The following is a 17,646-nucleotide window of genomic DNA, read 5'->3' as shown; positions in this document are numbered from 1 at the left end:
GTTGTCAGAGGGGAACTGGAGTGGGTAGGTAGAGAGTCTGTTCTGTGACTATGGACTTCTCAAAACTCTCTGTACTAGAAGTAGAGTAGAACTCCTATTCCAGGAACCATTTATACTTCTACAACACTGAGCGAAGCCACACTCCAATCTGTGGAACTTGGCTTTGGGTCACTTCTTTTGATCACATGCTCACACACTCAAAAGCTTACTAGCTCACTCTAGCAATGCAAAATGCCATGCTTGCTTTTTAAGAACTCAACACCAAGGTTAGGCTTAGGTAAGTTCCAGGGAAGAGGACTGAACCCTTAAGCAGCTCCTGAATCACCTCTGGGCATGCACATAAGGAGCATATAATGAAATCTAGTAATTAACATACTTAATTTATGTATTTGTTTAATGTGTACCCTTAATGTTTATCTTAAAGTCTCCAGAAAATCTTTACAGCCTGTCACATTTTTATCTTTAAAACTTTTAAACAGTATTTATTTATTGCATTGTACGCACACATATGAATGCCAGTGTGCATGCTATTATGTGCATGCGAAAGTTCAGAGGAAGTTGTGAAAGTAGATTCTCTGCTTCCATTAGGCAGGTCTTGGGGAATCCAATTCAGATCATCAGGCTTGGTGGCATGACCTATCCTGAAAGCCTAGTATTCTGCCTGTATAGTCTTATTTACTGTTCATTGTGTTCTACTAATAACGTTTGATTGACATTCAGAATTGTACAGCTCTTATATTGGGCATTTAAATAAAGTAGTTTTTACAGTCATGTACTTTAGGAAGTAAAGAGGGAAATAACCTTTATTGAGTAGTCTGTGTCTTAAAGCATGTACAGTTGCAATTATCTTCTGCTCTTAAGTGTTAGGGATCATTTAGTGTTATACTTAAGCACACACACACACACACACACACACACACACACACACACACACACACACACACATCGTAGTAAGGGAGCTTGGGCCTAGTAGAACAAAGACTTCTCATACACTGGAGATGACTCATGACCTCTTTGGAACCTGAAGTGGTGGCTTCTGCCCTTGTCTTTGTCAGCTACTAGAATTGGGATATGGTTCACAGCAGGTAGGCTTTTTGTTGGAATGCCAAGGTCTTCATGCCAACATCCATGTAATGGATAGGTACCAGCTTCTCCCAACCTTTATGGAGGACTTGTGATGAGGGTCTGTTTCTGGTCTGACTCAGAGGCCCACTCCTCCCCAATATTTCCAGTATGACTCGTCTACATTTGATTTCTTCTTGTGTTCTTCTTCTGAGGGTAGAAGGAGAGGAACAGATTGACAACAGCAATAACAAAAATAGAGGATACTCCTTCCTGTTCGTCTTGGTGGGAACTGCCCTGGCTGTGGCCAAACTAGGCAAACTTGCAGAGCAAGCTAATCAGGAATACAAACCAGAAACCCACAGAAGAGGTTTTTGCTTCAAATGCACTTTCCCTTCCTTACAAATCCACAATTTACATGTTTTCCAAAAGGCTGGAGTTAATTCCTAGCTTTCAGAAATTATTTATTATCATTATAACCATTTCACCACAGGCGGCAGATAACACATTATTCAGAATTATAACACATTTTGATTTAGACAAGGACAGAATAATGAAATTGAAAGAAGTGTAGCAAATGTTGAGTATTAATGCTAGCCGAACATATTTCTCTCAACACACAGGGGAAGGGAGCATTCGCAACCAAGAATTGTTCATTTCCCTCAAAGGGCACTTTTTGTTTTTGTTATTGGTTTGCCTTGGCTCCATGGTCTCACATCACCACAACTGGTCAAAACCATTGAGTAATTTTTAACTGTAGGACATGTCTATGTCCCGATAGGCCTCCCCACCTACCACAGCATAGCCTTGTCTATGCAGGGGTGGGAACTGTAAAACCAGTCAGAGGAATTGGATAAGCCAAGTTGGTCAGTTCCTTAGAACTTCTAGGAAACCACAAGATAATTGGAGGGTTGCTGCTGGTAGGCGCCTTGGCCTTGTGTGAGCCATTGGTGTTCCTCAGTGCTCAGCTGACCGTGACTGCTTCTCCTTTTGGTTCATTTTATACGAAAACTGTGTAACAGTGACTGACATACATTTTCCAGTTGAATTTTCAGGTAACATCCAGGAACACATGGGAACTAATCTTAGAGAGTTAAAACGCATATATAGCTGAATTCTCACAATGAACAGGAAATAAATCTTAAATAATCTGCGTCAAGGCACTGGGATGCAGCTATTGATTAAAAAGTGAATCTTCACTAAATGATATCGTATTGATGGATTCATGCACCATGAAATGCACAGTTTTGACCTACTGAGTCATATTTTGTCATTTGTCTGTGTGATTTTATTTATGCCTTCATCTTTTCCTCCTTCTTTTTTCATCTTTATCATCGAAAGTATTTATTAAGAACTCACCTGTGAGTGTAGTCGTAGGCTGGCCCTGCTCTCTAGGGACACACCAGTTATTATGCATACTGTTAACGTGCCCGTAAACACATCAGCATTGTATAAAATGCTCAGATTTCTATGCGGGTGTGCATATAGTTTAATAATAATGGAAAACACTTATTCAACATTTTCTCTGTCTGGGTCTGTTTCAGCACTTTCAGGCAACTCATTTAACCTTTTAAAAGAAGTAGATGAGCCAGGTACAATTATTACCCTTCTTTTACAGTTAAGGAACCCCAGGGCCTAGAGAGGTTAACTAACTTGCCCAAGGTCACATGTCTCGTAATGGTATATTCAGTCAACTGACACAGGCATTCTGACTCGTGAGTCTGTGCCTTACATCAATACACTGTGCTACCTTCCCAATATAAGTGTAATAACTATCTGGGAAATAAAAGAACCAATGCTAATAATTGTAATAAGTAATTATTACCAAGTGTTCCCTCTACAGGAGTCCCTGAAGCGAGCATCCAACATCCACTGATTCATCTAAAACTCTTGGCAACCCAAGGATGATCACACATCAAATGTTTAAAAGTGGTCCTAGTTTTTAAAATCTTCCTTATGCTACACAACTAGTTAAAGGTAGAGGCTCTTACCATTGGGGTAAATCCTGGAAAGCTTTAGGACATCCTGCAAGGGCCACCAGAAATCAGCATGAGGACAGCAGGAGGCAGAACTGGGAGGGGCACATATAGGAGACTGGGAGTAGTAGCACGCGCACTGGTTTGGACTGGTTGATAAGAACAGGGAGTCTGGGAATCCACTTCCTGACGTCCCTAGGTGCATGGCATTATGGGAAAGAGGAAGCAATGGGCAGGCTAATTTGCTAACTCAGTGACTCAAAGTAGCAACATTAAGACATTGTTTCTCTCCTCTAAGGACCGGCCAACACCTGGGTTGGCTAGTGGAATCTGGGCGACTTTCATTTTTATCGCCATTCTTCACTGCATGTTTGAAGTTTCCTTTAATTGCCATATATTTCTTGCCTAGGTGAGAGGCCTTTGTCTATCCAAAGGGGATCAGAGAAACAAAGAGGTCTGGATTTATTTAATTTTTGCTAGTGTGTGCTCATGTGTTCGTTGCTCATGTGTGTATTTGTGTATGTGTGCATATGATATGAACAAAGGGTCTTCTGGAGTCTGGGCTCCTTTTGGCGTGGGATGGGACTCCTGTACAAGATGGCCCACGTGACCTATTTTTGTAAGCTTTCTGCTGCTTCCCTTCCTCATCAGACGTGATGATCGCTCATAGCATCTTCTCTTTTCATCAGTCAAAAAAAAAAAAAAAGCCCAACTCTCTTGGCTTCTTTGATTTCAGCCTGTCACTTGATGAGGTCTCTGCTATTTATATTTTTGTTTGTCAGGAGGGAGGGGGGAAGCAGATAAACAAAGCCCAGGCAAACCAGCAGTTCTGCTGGATATGAAGGGACTCACTCACCCCAGAGGCAGCAGGACTGCCTAACTGGTATTTAAGAGAGGACCAAGAGGTCCACACTGTGAATGCCAATGAAAGGGTTACTGGGAAATGCAAACAAAAACAACATGCAAATGAGGCTGCCAGCAACAGGTAGACTTAATCAGATGCTGTCAGATGAATTCAACATCTCCCCGATTGTCGCCTCTCTTTGCCTCCCATTCGGAAGCCCTCATCTGCTCCAGATGTGGTTTAATTTACTGCGACTTGGCTAATTACTGTAATTAAGGATTAATTACTGTTAATTACTTTCACATAAACTCAACGCCAGTCAAAGAGCGGAGCCTTATGAAGTCTGCCACAGAAGTGAGCTCGGTTCCAGGGCCTATGTGAGCTCTGCAGGTCTCCATGTGTTGCCCGAACCACCACTGCCTTGAAGCAGTCTGCCCCTCTTATATCACCAGTGGGATTGGAGGCCAAAGGTACACACAGGGTCAGTGCTCAGGCCCGCACAGTGTGCCAGGGAGCAGGCACTTATGTGCACAGTGGGTAACCTGAAGGCTAGGGCCATGTTGGGGAGAAGGCCTGGGTGATCTGCATAGACACCAGCCTTCGGCAGCGAGCCTGAGAGCCAGCCTTGTGTTCTCTTCCTGTGATTACACTGTAAGCCCTGGGAGCTGGTAAGATGCCAGAAGTCCGTGTAGGTGTTGAGGCACAGGAGATATCCACCATAGGCAACTGGAACAAAGAGAAAGCAGGATGGAAAGTACCCCTCTTCTATCTCTCCCTGACTGCTGACTTCTGTTCTTCAAGAATGCTCTTAGATTTGAAGTTAGAAACAGGTTTTGTTGTTGTTGCTGCTGCTGCTGTTTTGTTTTAAAGGTCTTGCCTGCCACATATCCCTAAACATACAATCAAGTGGTCCAAGAACACTTCCTCTCCAACTCCAGTGCACACCAGCCCTGCTGGTGCATGCTTGCACTTGCCCATGTGTCTGCAAATCTTCCGCTGTCAAATTCTGAATTCCACCTCCTCCCAGCAGAAGATATGGTGCAGCAGTTCTTGGAAGAAATGAAATCTTCCGTGTCAAACTCCCTCCCTCACCCCTCCACTGTCTCTTACTTTATTGGCATTCTTTCTTCCTCTCACTGAGAGAAACTTTTTGAGACTCTTCCACTTGGGCCCCACACTAGTTTCTTCTGTCTCCTTGTCTTTTGCTTTATCTGTCATTCCGCCCTCGAGAGCCATGGGCATCCTCTTCTAGGCACAGAACCTATGGAAACCTTCCGTACACTTCCTCCTCCTTAGCTCCATACCATCTTAACCTTCCTGCAGTCATTGCAATTCTCAAAGGCAAGCTTCCCTTTCTCACTCCACCCAAGTCTTCCTTTGCCGCCTTTGATGGTTTTCCATCTCGTGTTCCTGTGGCTTCCCAATAGCTTAATGCAGTGTGCTTTCTTTCTGTCCTTGACTTATTGGACCACCTTCTTAACTGCTTTCCACAGTTCTACATTTAACTTTTCCCAAGTTTTGCTTTCTTAGCCTCTGCGGCTCTGGGTACTTTTGTTCCCCGAGTGGGCAGGCACCTGTGCCCTCAGGTTCTGAGATATTGGTGTTTATGAACAGTTCGCATCTCAGGTCAGCTCTGCCTGGATATTTCATTCACCTCCTTTTTCACTCCCCTGGTGTCTAATTTAGCCCCAGACCGAGAACTTCGTGAGGTGAGACCTTAGGCTTCATTCTTTGTTTCATCTGTTAGGGACCAAATGCTATCAAGAGCAGAATGGGTGTCATCTGGACACAGGGCCATAGCACCCAGGGTTCACCAAGGGAGGTTTAAGTGACCATTCCTGTTTTGTGTACTGCTTTTGTCTTTACCTAGGGCATTTTTGTCTGTTGGGGTAGAGCAGATCTTTGTCATTTAAGGAGAAACCTGATATTTTAGACTGTTGCCCCCCCCCCAAAAAAAAAGCCCAAGAAAGGTGCTTTTTGACAGTAATCCCAAACATTGTGGATACAGAGAAGGAGCAGTAAGAAGAGTGTGCAGTGTGTTCTTGCATAATATGGTATCGCCCGTTTACCAAAAGAGCCATTTGCACATCAAGGATGCTCTCTTCACATCGAGTGGGTGAAACCACTCAAGTGGAAAGGGAACTTTGATTTAGGTCTAAAGGAACGCCACAATATCTCATCTGATGAAATCAACGAATCAACAAAATTAACCTTTAATAAATGATGTTTAGTAGAGAGACTTTTATTAAATCTTGACACTAACTTTATTGACCAACTAAAGGAAGATATCTTTTGTAGAGGTGTTTTGTGCGTAGGCCCTTCCTGTGTTTCTTTCTCACTGAGTCCACAAATGTTTTTTGGAATGAATATCAGCAGTTCACTTAGCAAGCATTTACTGAATGCCTGTTGTATACCACACACAGTAAAAGATCAGAAGCATAACATGGCATTAAATTGTTTGTGGCAGGAGACAGAATGATAATATCAATAAAACACCTTCACCCTCAGTAACAAATATGGTCATTAGATGTTTCCCTCCCTTTTAGCTCATATTTACTTAAGTTCTTGAACAACGTGTAAGAGGAAAGAACTGAAATATTTTTTATAAGATACTTTCCTTTGGCCAATAAAGTCAACTTTGATGGGCCTATCTCTGAAGGAAAGAGATGTGCAATGGAAAGATAATATCATGCTAGTGTTTTGATGAGCTGGATAACAGGGGCAGCTGTGAAGTGAAAGGTGGGCAGAGGACATTTCACGTATTAATATAATTCATTATCCAATACATGTCTCTGCTAAACGTTACTAGAAATGCTCCTTTGATATTTTGAAGTATTCACATTATATATTGCACAAGCTATACATATTTATAGACATAAGTATATATACACACACATACACACACACACACACACAAATACACACACACTCTAGTTACAAGCACCTTATTATAGTCCAAATGTAATCCATATCCTATTGCCATAATGATTGGAAAAAATGCAGTATTTAGATACAGTTTTCCTTTCAACTTTTGGTGGCATTCAAATGTATTGACTCCTTAAAGAGCCTGAAAACAAGTATGGATGGACCGGCATAGCCAATATATGCAATTATAGACGTGTAATCCACCTACCAACTACACATTTCTGAAGCTCGCATCTATATGGATTTGCTCATGTGTGTGCTTCTGTCAACACACACTTATGGAATTATGCACAGAGTAGTTCATGCCTCAGGCATCATTGGTGTGAGTGGGAACGTGGCTGAGGAGAGGGGGGTGGGGAGGGTAGGAGGAGGAAGTGCAAAAGGGAGAGGAAGGGAATGGCAGTGATTAAGCCAGTATTGTTCAGTACTGATCACCGGCTGCCTGCGATTGTTTTTCAGCATTTGAAGATGAAACATATTCATTTAGCTTTCAGAAAGAATGGCTTTAATAAGGGCAGAGCGGAGAGGTGGGGTAGCACTGATGACTAGCGAGACCCATCAAGGCTACCCCTAAGGCCATTCCTTCAGTGCGGAGGACCACATGACCATTAACTCCGCAATCAGGACAAGTTTTCAACATTCCTGGATATCCTTCAATGGCAGAAAGAGTCATTTGGAGTCAAGGGAAGATGTATATCAGCAGTAATTGGATTCTGGCCAAGGCTTTTAGGACAGTATTATCTATGGTGAGGGAATCGGGAGGGGCTGGACAGAGCCAAAGGGAATACCATTCAGGCCTCAGCCAAGAGAGCAGCAGCCACTGCAGGCCACAGGCTGCATGAGGCTCTGGCTGCAGAGCCTGCCTACAAGTCAGCCTTGCTTGTCTCTGGCTTGAAGACATCCATCCATCTCCCTGTCCCCGGTGGAAGTGGGTTTTTGAATCTCCTGCTGGACTAAACTTTGGAGTCCACGAGGAAGCTGCCTCCGCTGTACTAGACTCGACCAAGCCATTTAAGGCCTCAAAAAGCTCCAACCAGCCTGTTCCTACCATGGCCTCTATCCTCCCCTTGGTCCTGACTACTTCATTACAGTCTGCCTCCAGGCCGCAATTGCCCTGCTTAAGCCTCAAATCATTATAATTACCATTATTAGAAATAGCTGCGGGGGAGGCATTGGGATACCAAGAGAAAATCTATGAGTGTGCCCACTGTCCCTAGAATTACTCCTTTGGAGCTCAGGGGACCATAAGGCTTGAAGGTTCTACCAAAGCCAGTGAATGCGACGGCTGTCAGGTCCACTCACCCCACCTGTCAAGAGGGGGATGCAGTGGGGTTCATTTTTTTAATTGACACCTTACCCTCTCGTTCCACACTCTCCCATCTCAACCTAATTCTTCTTTCATCTTTCTTTTTTTTTTTTTCCTCTGAGGGGGGAAAAAAAACCCCAACCTAACCCTCTGCTACTTGGATAGAGCAAAGGAAAAAAAGCCACGTGGGGGAACAATGATATATACATTAACCTCTAGAAAGTACACAGATCGGAACAAAGACACCCATCAGCAAATGCACCAGAAGTCAGAAAAATAATTGTCGGCCAAGCACACACACGGCAGAGGAAATAGACCGAGGGGCCGCTCTATGGAAAGAAAGAGCAGCAAAGCAGGATGCTCAGAGAGGTGGGAAGGGAGAAAAACTTGTCTAAAAATCAGCTGGAGAATGAGCCGGCAGTTAGGGAGTGGTAAAGTCAGCCGTTTCTGAGCGTTGTTTAAACGCCTAAACGGAGCCTAGAGTTCTGTTCGCTTGAAAGAAAACAACCTGGAGTAGGGATGAGCCAGAAAGTAGATGAACCCCTTTGGCTGTTGGCAATTGAGAAGCATTTTCTGCAGGTGTTCTAGGAGGGAGCTTCCAGGTTAATGGCAGGTGTATCTGTGCTCTCATTGACAGAGATCCCAGGAGACATGGGAAAGAAGGCTATGTCTAAGTAGATGTACCCACTAGGTGCCTGGGCACTCCCACCCTGACTTGAGCAGTCTTGAGAAATCTGCCCAAACTGTTCAGAACACATGAGCCCCACGGGGAAAGCTGCTTCCCTGAAGGACTCTTTGGTAACTTCTCATTGGTCATTTATTTGAGTAAGCTTGAACGGGATCCCATAGGACCTTTGAATAATTTTTATAATGAGTTGGATCAGTTCCTGAATCAGAGCGCTGGAGAGGTGTCTCTGCGGTTAAAGGTACATTTTCTTGAAGAAGTCCCAGGTTTAGTTCTCAGCACCCACAGGGTGGCTCAAAACCACCAGTAACTTCAGTTCCAGGGTCTCCAGTGCCTTCTCCTGATCTCCTTGGGTTTCAAGCCTGTACATGGTACACAGACACATGCAGGCAAAACATTCATATACATAAAATAAATCTAGACTTTAAAATAAATAGTAAATCGGGATAAAATGGTGGAAATGCATCAGGTTTTGATTTTGATCAGATGAAGGCATCATTTACATAGGCAAGCATCCCAGTTTTATGCACATGGTTTGATGAGTCTTAATAAGTATTTATTTATTGGCCTCTTCTTTGCCACCGTCCTCATCTCCATCTTAGATCTCAAATGTCCCTCAAAGTCTTTGTCCCTAGATCGTGTTTTCAGAGATGGTGAGATGGATCCAGCAAGAGGTTTTTGGGGGATGTTCTTTCAAAGGAAATGATGGGAGGCCAGTCTCATGTCCTTTTTGTCTTCCTGACTGTTACACAGTGAGGTATTGTGTACAGACAATACCCATCCCAGTATTCTGTCTCGAGAAGTCAACAGATCATGGCCTCGACCAGTCAGCCACCTGAGCTCCAGCGGTCCATTATGATAACGCAAAGCTGACTAATGCAGAAAAATTCATGTTTAACATTTGATGAGTTTTAACAAATACACCTCTCGATCCTTCCCAGCCATGCTGATCAAAAGGAGGCATTTCCTTGAACACCACAACGTTCTCTCCTGACTTCACTTGATTATCGCCCACCTCTTCTGTACCCATTAGTCTCTGAGTAAAATGTGGGAAAAGCTAAGACTCTTTTGTTGCTATAGAGGAGCTTTTCTAGCACTTTATTCAATAAATGAAATTATGCAGAGTGTAGGTTTCGTGTCCTGACTACTCTGAGTGTCTGATTTGTGTGTATCTTACTTATCATCAGAATAGTATTTTGAGATGTTTTCCCTTGCTGTCTGGCTTAGCAATTTGTTGCCATTTCTGGGTGAGTATTATTTTATTGTCTTGGCACTTCAGAACTTATCTATCTGCTCATCTATTTTTTTTTAAGATTTATTTATTATTTATTTTATATGTAAGTATGCTGTAGCTGTCTTCAGACACACCAGGAGAGGGCGTCAGATGTCATTAAGGATGGCTGTAAGCCACCACGTGGTTGCTGGGATCAGAACTCAGGAACTTTGGAAGAGAACCGCTGAGCCATCTCTCCAGCGGCCTCTGCTCATCTATTGATAGACATTTGGATATCTGTGGCTTAAGGTTCTTACATGCACAGCTGTATAGAAGGTTGTAAGACTGTTTGCTTTCACTTCTCTTAGATGAATACCCAGGTTTTATGGTAGCTATTTATTTAACTGCATATGAACCCGTTGTACTATTTTCCAAAATGTCTTATCTCTAGATGTTTGTAGTGATTATTCTTCCAGTTTTATACATGTATACGTTGGACTTCAGTCATTTTCTCCTCCTACTCTCCCACTCCTCCCTCTCACTGAAACCCATCTTCCCAGCAAGACCCCATTCTGTTTTCCTGTCTCTTTTGTGGGTGTGGCCCCCTGAGTTCTCTTATAGTGACTTACAGGAAGTGGCCTTTGGTGGGAACTGAACTCAGGTCCTCTGTATGATCAGTGCCTGCTTCTAGCCACTGAGCCGTCTCTCCTGCACCAGGTAAAATGCCTTAAATGTCACAAAGATTCTGGTGCAGGCTGGTTCTGCATACACTTACACACAGGCAGGCTGCATATCCTCTGTCAAGAACCTCTCACCTGTCTGCTCCTGTGGCCTGAATGAGCCCCACATTCAGCTGTCTGCCTCTAAGTAAATAGCACCATATAAAGCGAGAGAAGCATTTGGTTGTGGGTTTTATTTTATTTTTTGATGTTGGCTGCTGATGTGTTTCTGAGCAGGCTGTATTCGACAATGCTTGATGCTCCATTCCTTCTCGTAGCTTACTCTGAGATCCGGAGAACACCTGCTGATGCGTGCTTCCTTAACTACCAGCGCACTCTGGTATTAGTGGTTATTGAGAGCATTGAGCCGGGAATTGACCTAGTCCGTTGTATTTCAAACCACACGAGCATTTTCCTACCTTGTCATTTCTAAAAGCAGATACAGTGATTTGCTTACATTTGCTGTCTTTAAAATTAGTTTAGATGGTTCTCCCCCACTCCCACCCCTGTTTTCCCCCAATTGTTTTTTTTTGTTTGTTTGTTTGTTTTGTTTTTGTTTTTCTTCTCATGAAAGCAGCCAGTTCATTGTGTTTCCTCTTTCTGGGATTGGGCAGAGTCCTCCTGGATGTAGTGTTTGTGCAATGACTGTGATGTCTCTGTGTGTGTGTGTGTGTGTGTGTGTGTGTGTCTTTGTTTACATATTAGCAAGGCTCTGAGTGGCAAAATATGATACATTAAGCTCTTACCATCTTATATTTTAACTTCAGGGTCCATTTACTTGCTAGACCCAAGTAACAGCTATTCATGGTAAATAAATATATAAATGATAAATAAAATTCAAGTGATCTAAAGGTAAAGTACTGGTCTTGTGAAAGAACACATACATGATAGCAGCTAGCCTGGCAGACTCGAGAAGAGGCAAGACAGGTTGCAGTTAGAGAAAGAATGAAATTTGATATAAATGTGGGGAGAGGAAATAAAAGGTGACGTCAGAGGACAAGAGACTGGAGTTTAGGAAATAGCAAGACAGTGAAAAAAAACCTGTGGCCAGGTAGATTAGACCTTTAGAGCTTACTGCTCCTGGATCCATCACAGCAGGTCCAGTGCCCCTGGACCACAGTTATTATTATTGTGATCTGTGACCATGGCAACAGAACATGCTAAGCCATCACTTGTTGCCGTCTGCTTCATATGTGATGATTACAATGAAGCAAAATCATTTTAAATTAAAATTTACCTCTGAAAAATTATCAAAGACTCAGTTGTTCTTTTTAGGTTGCTGCAATTTAATTAATGAAGGGTTCACTTCTCTTTCTCTCCTCCGTATCCTCCCTCCCTCCCTCCCTCCCTTCCTCCCTCCCTCCCTTCCTCTCTTCCTTCCTTCCTCTCTTCCTTCCTTCCTTCCTTCCTTCCTTCCTTCCTTCCTTCCTTCCTTCCTTCCTTCCTTCCTCTCTTCCTTCCTTCCTTCCTTCCTTCCTTCCTTCCTTCCTTCCTTCCTTCCTTCCTTCCTTCCTTCCTCCCTCCCTCCTCCCTCCCTCCCTCCCTCCCTCCTTCCCTCCCTCCCTCCCTTCCTCTCTTCCTTCCTTCCTTCCCTCCTTCCTTCCTTCCTTCCTTCCTTCCTTCCTTCCTTCCTTCCTTCCTTCCTCCCTCCCTCCCTCCCTCCCTCTCTCCCTCCCTCCCTCCCTCCCTTCCTCCCTCCCTTCCTCCCTCCCTCCCTTCCTCCCTTCCTCCCTTCCTCCCTTCCTCCCTTCCTCCCTCCCTTCCTTCCTTCCTTCCTTCCTTCCTTTTACAGAGTAGCCTAGGCTGGCCAGTGAGCCCTAGGGGTCCTGAGATTGTGAGCACATGCCACCATACCCAGCTTTTTGTTGCTGTTGGAGGGGATTCTAGAGATCAAACTCCTAGCCCCTACGCTTGCAGGGCCAAACCCTTGACTGACTAAGCCGTCTCTCCAGCCTGAGTTATGTTTTGTAAGGCAGAGATGCTGGTCCAGTTTAACACATCCTTCTCTGAGGGTGTGAGGTTGGCCACAACATCCATGGGTTGTGAAAGAGATCTCTAGCTCTGTTGGCCAGGACAACTTTTTGGGTAAAATTCTTTTGAGTGACTCAGAACTCATATGACTTAGATGTATTATTCAGTATTCTTTATTACTGAAAACAGACTGGGACAGACTTTTCAAGATTATAAATTACAATTTCTATTACGAAGCCACCATCTCTGAGCAGTCATAAAGAGGCTTGTGCATGAAATGGCCTCTAGCTGCGACAGTGCTAGAACACTGCTGTACTGAAGCACATGGCCGGAGCCCCTATCATTTACATACAAGGGACAGTAGATAAGGAAGGAATTGCAGAAAGGCCGGTGGTCCCTGCTGGTTGTGCTGGTGGGATAGAAGCCAATCTTTTGTTTTGTTTTGTTTTGTTTTGTTTTGTTTTGTTTTGTTTTGTTTTCATTTTTACAATGCCACTCCAATAAATGGTGAGAGTATTTTAATATGGCCCCTGGCCTTCACTGTAGTTACAGTGTCTAGATGAAGACAGGTATGTGTGTGTGCTATCCTAGGAGGCTAGTGTGTGTGTGTGTGTGTGTGTGTGTGTGTGTGTGTGTGTGTGTGTGTGTGTGTGTGTGATTTATGGACTGCTGAGCCTACAATGGAGTGGCATGATTGAAACCACCTACATTAACAGGAAAAAAAAATGAAAGTCACCATCAATTCCAATAGGAACTGTAAACCTGAAGCTAACAGCCTATGGTTTAATTCTTTTACTCTAGAAATTTCTTTAACCTTTTTAGGTGAAATTATATCCCATCTGGTGACACACAGATTTATAGGCAAGAGGGAAAGCTGAGAGTTGTAGTTTTCATCTAAATGCAAAATTAAAAAAAAAATTCTGTCTTCAAAAGACTATTTTCCGGTGGTTCCTGAAGAGAAGAATTCCTTTGGTCTGCATGCTGCAGCGCAGTTCTGCAGAAACCTAAGCCAGGAAACCCAAGGGTACTCTGTTCCGTCTCAGGTGAAGAGAAGACTTCAAGGCCTTCAACTTTAGGGTATCCGCACTACTTGTGGATTGGAGGACTCTGTCTGCATCAAAGGTCAGAGGCACACAGCCAGATTGACAGTACCATAGCAGGCCCATTTTGGATCTGTGATACAGTTAGATAGATGACAGACAGACAGACAATAGGATGAACACATTGAGGACAGTAGTACTTATATTAGAATTTGTGTATCTATCTAAGGAAACTCCTAGATAATAGTCTCTTCTTAACCAACTTTGTCCTAAGCTCTGACTTCAAAAAAAGAAAGAGGGAAAAAAATCAGGTAGTTACAACTTCATCCCAAAAGGACCCCATGGAGATCAATTTAACTAAAGTTGAGCTTTTGTTTAGCTATCTACAGAACAGCAGTTAATGGTTCCAGGCCAGCGTGCTGCTTGAAAAGACCAGAGGCATGGCTTCTGAAAGTGACTTGGAGCGAATGACAGTGACGAATGTGCAATGGTAATGAGTGACTTTATAATGGGAGCCGAGACGGCTCGGCTTGCATACTAGTCAGTGAGCTAAGGACTGGCACAAAGCTTTGACTCCCGTAGGGTCTCTGGCAAATAGCAATGGAAGAGTAAGGAAGCCCCCTACTCCAGGGCATTGCTGCTAGCTCAAAGTTAGTGCCAGGTCAGGAGTCAGGGGGCAGAGGGAGTCCACAGGCTTTCTACACAACTGGCCATCAACAGGCAGCATGCTTGGATGGCTGTGGTAACTGTTATTTATTGTCCTGTTCACCTGTTTGTTCACCTACTTCTTTGAATCACATTCTTAGAGTTGGTTGATTCTGACACACAGAGTTGCTGCTCAACACCCCAACCCCCCTTCAAGGAATCCTTGGGACTCCAGGAACCAAGTCTCCTAGCCATCTACTCTTTTGATATTTTTCATCCAATCCTACTTCTCTCTGCTCTTGTTGGAGGTGATGTATGTCCAGCCTTTGCTTATGCGCGGACCTATATGCTCTATCCCTTACAATTTATGAGGTACCTGCTAAGAGATTGCGTGTCATCTTTCATTTATCTGTCATGTATGTTTCCAGAATTGACTCCCAGGAAATCTAGGATTTTGCTCAGACAGTGGGATAGGACTTACTGAAGCTTAGGTCTGTCTGCTGTAAAATGTTTGAAAAGGTGAATTAAGCTATGCCTTGTGGGATAGAGTTAAATGAACCATCAGCAAAACTAAGCCATTAGGGTGTATTTAAGGTTCCTTTGGAAGCCTAGCCCCTAGTTAGCGTTGTTCTTCAGTGTACAGACTTTACATTCATAGGCAAGCAGAAGGACGATGGGGCTAAAGTGAGCACATTTGTGTGAACTGCCCCCTTTAAAAGAATTTTCTTAAAACTACTATACAACAAATCTATTTGTGTATAATTATACAGTACATAGGCTCTTGGCCACTCCTTGCTACAATGGGGACTGAGAAATGTCGCCATGCATTTGACATATTCTTTGAGCAAATTGGATTCCTGTGGCTAGGAAGGAAAGGCAGAATGGCCTTTGGCTAAGAAATTGGAAGTCTGATGGGATCTTATGGCTGCATTTACTTCATCTTAATGATTTCACTTTTTTATTTGTCCCACCCCAAAGAAAGCATCAGAAAATGAAGGCAGACTTCAGGAATGGCAGGGGACACGAACCAACTGTGGCCACGTCCCATGAGCTTGATGCTAGGAAGGGATGGTTAGAAATTCAGAAGCCTGTGTCTGCCTTAGCAGCAGATGGTCCCTGGGCTTATTTCTTGTCTCATCTTACACCTTCGCAAGCATCTCTTTTTCTTCCCATAGTTCCTTACCGTGTTGTGTTCTGATTAAGATACTAAAAATTCTCCATGATTATTAAAGTATGAACGAATCCCCAACGATGATACCTTGCATATGTCTATTAAGCAAGTACCACAGGAACAGAGTTCCTCTTATATGAAATGTCACTACTTAGGGTAACACTGGCAAATCACAGAGCCTCTGCTGGTTACCCAATATCCTCAGGTCCATTACCTTGTTAGAGCTGATAAAAACCTTCCTATAAGCAGGTAGTATATTCCAATGGAGACTATGCACTCAGCTACAACCCATATCCACCCTCTATGGCCAGATGGTACCTGGCTTATAGTTGTTACCCTATGACCTTGTGTGCTTAGAGAACCTGTGAGTTATCTATACAAAATGTCATAGCCATGGTCTCTGGCCTCAGGGAACATGATCAGAGGATAGGAGATGGGTAACTAATCTGAGGGCATTTTATTGGACATAGGCCTAAAATATTGGCTGAGCTATGTCCCTTCACGTCTAACTCAACAACACAAGGGGAAATGGGACAGGGACAAGAAGAAGATTGTGTTTTGACTGAGTATGTGTCATCTGACACACTGTCCCATGGGACATAGCAAATGTACAGATGTCTCTTGCATCAAACTTGCAAGGCAGTGTTTCTATTCTCATTTAGAAGACAGGGAAACTGAGTCTAGGAGATGCAGAATCCAGTTGCAAAGCTGTTAGTAAAATTCATATTTTTCCATGATACCACTTTCCTCTCCAAGAGAAGAAAAAAAAATAGCCAATCAGGAAACTTGAACTTTATAGTGAAAAATAGAAGGAACCCATGGGCCACAGATTGAGCAATGGGCTGGAAATTAGAATTACTGAATTCCATCTCTCTCTGATGCCGCCTTGCAACTTTGCTTTATCATTGCGGGCAGGGTGTTCAAAGTGCTGTATAAAGGATGGAGCTCAATAGAAATGACACTTCATCTTCACAGTGAGAGCCCCATCCCCGCTTCTGCCCTTAGAAAATTGGGTTGATCGTACTGTTTCTTCACCAAAGTGCTCTAATAATTGCTAGGTTGGAAAGGGCCAAGAGAACCACAAATAAGGTGCCTTTTAAGCAGCACAGCTTGTCAACACAGTCACTTGGAGAAGTGATTTTTGTATCTTCTAATTGAGCAGCAGCATCGAAATGTAAAGAGCCCAGAGAAGGTACTGGTAATGGTAACAATAGAAGTTCAACAGTAATTAGTAATAAACGTGTCCAGGCAGTGAAAACTAAGGTCAAAGCTTATAATCATTTTCTATCAAAGAGAATGTACTCCCACTATGAAGTGTCTGATAGAGACATTAACAGAGTGGAAGCCCATATGTAGGACAGACTTCTCCAGGTGCCACCAGAGAAACTCCGAATTCCTTCCCTTGCTTTATTTTTATACACGTGACTGAGAATAAGCCATGTCCTGTTCCAGAGATCTAGGCTCCGCCAAGTGTGTTGACTTCCCAAGGTAGTCAGCTCACATCTGTGAGACATGAGCTTACAATGGTCCTCTAATGACCCCCCTCATGCACTGACTGGAAAAAAATCAGAATGAGCCAGTCACCTGTCTGTGATCACACTGATCGAGCGGCTCTGGAATGACCAGGAAACACTTGGTTATTTTGTAATAAAAGAGCATTCACTTTAAGTACCTTGAAATTAAGTGTTAATTTTTCTATTCCTTTTCTAAAACTCAACTTGTATGCATATATGTATATGTGAATGTATGTATTTATGTGCACATGCATGTATGTGTGTGTGTTTGTATGTATGCATGTATGTGTATGTACTTGAGAGCCCTATATCAGAGGTATACATATAGGACCATGTACAGGAGTTTGTTCTTTCTTTCTGTGTGGGTTCTAGAAATTGAATTCAGGTCATCAGCCTTGGAGTAATCACGCGTAACCACTGGGTACCCACCAAGACCCTCTTTTCTACTCCTTGTTAGCTAAAGGAAAGCAAGGTCAGCTTGTAGGTATCAGAAGTATGCAGAATTCCTTTTCCTGTCTGGTGCTTAGATGTATGAGAGACTCCAAGTAGAAGTGCGGTGCTAGGTGTGGCGCACA

General features: G+C 43.3%; 1 protein-coding gene across 6 annotated transcripts in view; it reads left to right on the top strand.

The window, feature by feature from the left end:
• Pbx1 (pre B cell leukemia homeobox 1) overlaps positions 1 to 17,646 on the top strand; it is a 313,002-nt gene that overhangs the window by 159,026 nt on the left and 136,330 nt on the right. The window lies entirely within an intron of this gene.

Source organism: Mus musculus, chromosome 1 (assembly GCF_000001635.26).
Source record: "Mus musculus strain C57BL/6J chromosome 1, GRCm38.p6 C57BL/6J".
NCBI lineage: Eukaryota > Metazoa > Chordata > Mammalia > Rodentia > Muridae > Mus > Mus musculus.
The sequence above is the reverse complement of the archived record's forward strand: the minus strand, read 5'-3'. Positions and strand labels throughout refer to the sequence as shown.